The sequence below is a fragment of the Patella vulgata genome, chromosome 3 (genome assembly GCF_932274485.2).
Source record: "Patella vulgata chromosome 3, xgPatVulg1.2, whole genome shotgun sequence".
NCBI lineage: Eukaryota > Metazoa > Mollusca > Gastropoda > Patellidae > Patella > Patella vulgata.
Genome location: NC_065881.2, coordinates 8,896,493 through 8,903,915, shown reverse-complemented (window position 1 = coordinate 8,903,915; position 7,423 = coordinate 8,896,493).

Here is a 7,423-nt window from a genome sequence, read left to right as displayed (position 1 = left end):
ACTGAGAAACATTCATCGTCCGCGCCACAACCGCCTGTGTTGTGCCAATCTGTAGCATGCCAAGGACACGTAACCTTTCATTTTGGGTAAGCCGACGCATATCAAAATTTGTTTTCTGGTCACTAAAACAATTAAACTGATGTTTCCACCCTGGAATTCAATGCCACAATGACTGTAACATTCAAAGTCAGAGTCGTGCAAATCTTGGGTTGGACCCCCATGATGATCCCAAACATCACCTGCATTCCATGCGGTAGCTATTGGTGTGTTTGGGAGTCACATGTAACTGGAAATGTTTCTTCTGTTAGGTTCTATAGTGACTTTTTTCGTAGTCATTTGCATATTTTAGTATTATGCCCCCAAAATCAAATATCCCCTACTTTTTTTGAATAGTATATAAAAAATGGAACGACTAAGACCGATGCTGGTTTATTGTGTGTGTTTTTTTATATGAATATTTTTCATTACACCCTTCCATACATGTAATACAAAATTATTTCATAGGGTTTAACGTCCATTTGACACAATCTATGACATTTTGGGACTAACATCAGGGAACAAAATAACCAGGTTCGCATCGCACTTTGCAACCCATTTCCGACGTTCCTGCGAGTCAATTAGCAAAATTTTAGTTGGGAATCTAAAAAGTCGGAATCATTTTTTTATCAGATATAATACCATTTATTTTATCTTTTAGTGCCTCAAAATTCAATTGACAATAAAAAGAAACCTTTCATGGTTACTCGAAAACGTGAACCTACCCTTTTCATTGTACATTTCACAACATGACGTTCATTTCAGGAGACTGTAGGACGTTAAACCCCATTTCATTTCATTTCAGGAGTCGGTCTGTTTTTGGTTGTGCTTATCCAGAGACAAAAAATGTATGGAAAACGTGACTACTATCTTGCATGTCTTCACTCTTCTCTCTAATGGGGATTTTCCGACGTGGTTTCCCCTTGACAGTGGTGCAGAACGGAGGGCCTGACAAGGACAGCTGTCTAGTCCTTCGGATGAGACGAAAAACCAAGGTCCCGTGTATACATTGGAATGCACGTAAAAGATCCCTTGGCAGTTGAAATTCGATATAAGAGTAGGCGATAGTGCCGCCGCCTGGGCAAAATTTCCTTCATAGCACACTGTATGGCATATGCCCGTCTTCATTAGCCCAGTATAGGAGCAGAACAGTAGGACGTTAAACCCCATTTCATTTCATTTATCTAATGGGGGGTTGGATGGCCGAATGGTTAGCACGTGCGCGCTGTATCATAAGGCCTGTCATTGAGTCAACTGGCGTGGTTTTGAATCCCCGGTTGTACGTGACAAGGAGTAGGGTCGCCTGTCCAAACTCGTGGGTTTTTCTCCGGGTCCTCCGGTTTCCTCCCACTGCTAAAGACCCCTACCCCCTACGCGCAAGCGAATTATTGAAATAAAATTAAACCATATGTTAGTCCTGAAGAGATCTAGTTTGTGTGGAGTGAACGTTAGGCCCCATTTTTCTCTCTCTCTCTCTCTCTCTCTCTCTCTCATATTAATCATAAATTAAAACAAAATTTATCATTTACTTTTCAAAAACCCTTAAAAAATTTTTTTTATCATAGCTTGTTTCCTTCCCCCATTTCATGTGGAGGGTTGGATGGCTGAATGGTTAACATGTGTCAATATATCATAAGATATGAGTTAACTGTGTCAGTCTCGAAATGACCTAGTTTGTGTCAGTGGACCTTAAACCCCATCTCTCTCTCTCTCTCTTTTCTCTCTAATGCTTAGTCTGATTGTAATATTCATGATTTTTGATGAATGAATAGGGCTTTAATGCATTTTTAATTAATTACGTGTGATTTTACTCTCATAACAGCTATATATAACCAAGGTGTACAAAATTACAGCAAGATTATTCAGACCACGTGACATCAACATGAATCGTCTTCAGTTGGAATTCGATTAGCAATACAATTCATGCCATGCGAGATCAGTAACTTACAAATTATGCACAAAATATGAAAGAAAAGAAATAATATTTTCCAAAATGACAATAACCCCCCAAATTGCATAACCATGGCTACCATAATGTAAATGGGCTATCAAGGCAAACAGAAAGTAAACTGTTACATTTAATTAATATTAAGTATTTATAATAGATTGTAACTGCACCTCAAATGACCAAAACGGCTAATCAAAGTTAATTTGATTAGCAAAAATTTATTAAAACTGCTAACCAATTGTCGGCAGTTATTTTGTTCCCTGAGTAACATATGGTTCAGTTTTATTGAATAATTAGCTGGTGTGTTCTGGTCTTTAGTAGTTAGGGGCAACTGGAGGACCCAGACAGAATCCACAAGCTGATACAAACTTGGGGGGGGGGGGGGGTTATTAAGTTAAAAACCTGTTAAAAAGGTTTAAATAGTAAAGATTTGCCGCTGTTTATGTCGAAATTCCGTAAATGTTGATGTTGAAATGAAATGAAATGAAATGGGGTTTATCGTCCTACTGTTCTTTACCAGCACCTCCCAAGAATTATCCACCCCCACCCCCATCACCACGGGAAACTCCCTGTACGTCTCTCGGTAGTACATTACCCCCCCTCTCTCTCTCTCTCTCCCTCTCTCTCTCTCCCTCTCTCTCTCTCTCTCTCTCTCTGCTCCCAGGACTTAACTAGGGTATCTGTAAAGTACAGACATATACCCACTCACTGTGCATCAGATCAATATTTATCCCAATAATGAAGAGATCGTATCCTTTTAAAACTTGTAGATTAAACATAGAACTTCGATTGTTTTTAGAAGAGTGATTCGGTGATTGCCTAACCTTGTGTAAGGTGTGTATCACGTGATTGAAATAATATTGAGTTAAAGATTAACTGTATCTTTCTTTCTCTCACAATTATTTGATGTGTTTACTTTGGATATAATACAATTTACTCAAAGCCACACCCAAACACCTGTAAAAAAAATGCATTACCTCAGATTATCAAAGAATATATATATATATATCTAGAGAAAGCTTTTTGATATCCAAACTTTTCTCATTTTTAAACATGTATTATGCAAGAGGTAAATTGAATCACTAATATCTCAGTTCAGAGAGAAGCAATTTGACTAAAATTTTCTGCATATTCTGTTTTCATTATTTATTGTTTAATTATTATAGCGAGAACTGTCAACTCTTTATCTAATCTTACCTAAAATGAAATGAAATGAAATGGAGTTTAACGTCCTACTGTTCTGCTCCTAACCTGGGCTAATGAAGACGGGCATACGCCATACAGTGTGCTACGAGGGAAATTTTGCCCGGACAGCGGCACTACGGCCTACTCTTATATCGAATTCCAACTGCCAAGGGATAATCTTACCTAATGTATCTTTAAACATACATTATGCAAGAGCTAAATCTGCCTATTGCAGATCTTTCTTTAGGCCTGAAATATTATCTATATTATTGATTAGACATTAATTAACTTTTACAGACCATGATCAGTTCTCGATGCCATCTTATCTGACAGATTTTCATTGGATTTGAATCTGATCTGCTGTTCAATGCTCATTGATGATTTAATCCAAAAATGGATAATCAAGACTTTGTTAATTATCGTGACAGCGCTAACAATGACAATTGAGGCTACAAAGATTTTAAAATAAGGTTTTCTCAGCATAGAGTGAATCAATTTGACTGAAATGTTTAGCATATTCCCTTTAAATTATCTAGTTTTTAACTATTATAGTGAGAACTGCCAGCTCTTTATCTAATCTCCCATAATGTATCTTTAAACCTTCTGATCATCGTTGGTAATTTTGAAACAATATCTCATTTTTCCTGGCTTAATCCATCCTAACATGTGCTCAAAATTATTATATAATGTTTTATTAAAAGGGCATTTGGTAAATTTAGATAAAGAGCTGACAGTTCTTGCTATAATAGTTACAATATAGATAATAAAAAGAGAATATGCTGAAAATTTCAGTCAAATTGCTAGATATTCAATTTTAGGCTAGTCTTGATTATCCATTTTTACATTTGTTCATCCATCACAAAACGTATTCAAATCCACTAAACATTGCAGTCTAACGATGGCACCGAGAGTTGATTATGGTAAGGTAATTAATGTCTAATTAATAGTTTATATAACAATTCAGGCCTAATGAAAGACATGCTGTTGGTAGATTTAGCTCTTGCATAATATATGTTGAAGAAAACCAATCTGATTAAAACACAGATCCTATTTCGTTTCATTTTTTATAGTTTAAAATTTTGTTTTAATACACTAGTAGTGTAGGCCATCGAAAGTATAAAAAAACAAAACGAAATATAGATCTGTATTTTAATCAGATTGGAAGAAAACAAAACCACAATATCAATAGTAGATAATTGGATTTAAAAGAGTCGCATTTAAAGATTCTGTCAAACATTTATCGATAGTGATGGCTTGTTTATTTCGTCTAAGGAGCATGTTGGATTTTGGGACATGTTCAGTTCATTATATGCTTGTATCTTTGTAAATACTAAAGGAATTCAACGATTTTCATACTATTGTAGTTTGCTGGGGATTAAAAGATGATTAGTGGATTTAAATATATAATTAAGTTACAAAATTCTAAATTTTACCTGACCCTCCTAACTTTTTGTGACATGGTTTCCACTTGTTAGTTGTGCAGTATAGACGGCCTTACAAGGAAAAGTGTCTAGTCTTTCGGATGGAATGAGTTGATTTAAATATTTAATTAAAGGGGAATAATGGGAGATTAGATAAAGAGTTGATAGTTCTCTGTATAATAGTTAAAAAAAATAGATAACGTAAAGAGAATATGCCGAAAATTTCAGTCAAATTGCTTCACTCTGAACCGAGATATAAGCGATTGAATTTTTTACCTAGCCTCGATCATTATTACTAAAGTCTGTACGATAAAAAACAAAGTTTCGCTTATCCATTTTGATGTTAAATCATTCATGTATTCAAATCAAGTAAATATCACAGGCTATCGATGACATCGAGAGTTGATTCTGGTCTGAATAAGTTAAAGATACATTATGGGAGATTCGATAACGAGTTGGCAGTTATCTCTATAATAGTTAAAAACTAGATAACGTAAAGGCAATTTGCTGAAAATTTCATTCAAATTGATCCACTATGAACCAAAAACTAAGCGAATGAAATTTCTGCCTAGCCTCGGTCATCATTACTAAAGTCAGTACGATAAACAGAATAGTCTTGATTATCCATTTAATCATTTAATCTAGAAGGAAAGTTATGCAGTAAATCGGCTCACAATCCACTTAAAATCACAGGCTAGCGATGCCATCTAGATTTGATTATGGTCTGGATAAGTTAATTAATGTCTAATAATTAATTTAGATAACATTTCAGGCCTAAAGAAAGACCTGCAATAGACAGATTTAGCTCTTGCATAATGTATGTTTAATTAATGTCTACTTAATAATTTAGATAACATTTCAAGCCTAAAGAAAGACCTGCATGCAATAGGTAGATTTAGCTCTTGCATAATGTATGTTTAAGTTATAAAACTTTAAATTCTATCTGACCCTCCTAATTTTTGTCTATTTGTATGATGCAAGGTAAAGAATTTAGCCAGGATAGCAGCATTTCCGCCTACTCTGTTTCAAATTACTACTGCCAAAGGTAACGTGCACTGCAAGTGTACAAGGATGGCTTTTCGTACAATCCAAATTACTATGCGAACCGGCTTGCTAACAAGAAGGTCACAGGTTTAATCCTAGTGGATAAAGTTTAGGATAAAGGGCCTGACATGAAACAGTGTCTAGCCATTTGGATGGGATGGAAAACCAAGCTTTGGATGGGATGAAAAACGAAGGTTTTGTGTACATATTGGCATGTACCCAGTAGCTAAAAGAACCCTTGACATTCAGAATTTGAAATAAAGAGTGGGCTGTAGCACTGCTGTCTAGGTGAAATTAACTTCATAGCACACTGTATGACAGGCCCATCGGGATTAGATCAGATGTTAAACCCCATTTCATATTATGTGTTGGGGGGGGGGGGGATGGCCGAATGGTGCGCTGTATCTTAAGGTCTGTGCTTGAGTCAACTGGCATGGTTTCAATTCCTGTGACAAGGATTGAACCATGTGTTAATCTCGAAATGACCTAGTTTGTATGAGTGGAGTTAAACCCCATTTCTCTCTCAATGTTGGCCAAAAAAGTCCCCCTTGTCAGTGCAGAATAGTAGGAAGTTCAACCCCATTTCATTTCCATGACATGAAATGAAATGAAATGGGGTTTAACGTCCTACTGTTCTGCTCCGAACTGGGCTATGAGAGAAATTATGCCCGGACAGCGGCACTACGGCCTACTCTTATATCGAATTCCAACTGTCAAGGGATCTTTTACTGCACGCCAATGTGTACACGGGACCTCTGTTTGTCGTGCCATCCGAACCACTAGACAGCTGTCCTTGTCAGGCCCACCGTCCTGCATCACTGACAAGGGGGAACCACGCCGGAAAATCTGGATGAACTTTCTCAGCCAATGCAGGGATCGAACACCCGACCTCCAGGCTAGCAAGCCAGCGTCTTGGCCACTTAGCCACCGTGATTCCCCATTTCCATGACACCTGTCACTAGGATATAATGAATTTGAATTCGGTAAGTGGAAGCAGAAAGACTAATCATACTCTGCATTGGCCATGACACCTGTCAGTAGGCCTACATGCTACTAATCTAAGTGATATAATGGATTTGGATTTCGTAAGTGGAAGCAGAATGACAAATCACACTCTGCATTGTCCATGACACCTGTCAAAACATGTAATACATTTGTAATTAATTAGTGGAAGCAAAAGTAAAACTTTCTAAATATATGGGGGGTTGGGTGGCTGAATGGTTAGCAAGTACGCGCTGTATCATAAAGTCTGTCATTGAGTCAACTGGCGTGGTTTCGAATCCCCGGTTGTATGTGATAAGGAGTAGTGGACATTAAACCCCATTTCTCTCTCTCTCTCAGTATAAGTTTGGTTGTTAGACTAGTTTTCTTTATTCAACATATACACAATGTACAAACCTCTAAACGACATGAAAATTATATAAACTTTTAAAATTTAACATGTCTTTGCACAAAAAAAAACACCCCACCAAATCAAAGACGTATGATTGTAGTTAAAATGATGTGTTTATAGAGAACACATCTTACTCGACTGAGTTATTTACTTTACGGGACGACAAACAGCATTGACTCACATCTATTTGTTCTGTTTGTACCTAAACTAAGAAAAGAGCCAAAGTCGAACAAAAAAACACAAGAAATAAACAGTGCATTTTCAATGTTTAAAATCTACATGCATTTATCTTTTAAAAAAAAGAAAATAGAAGTTAAAATAAATGAAATGATCAGATAAGTCTGAACGAGACATTAAAAGAGAATTACGTAATATTTCAACTTTAAAATAAAAAAC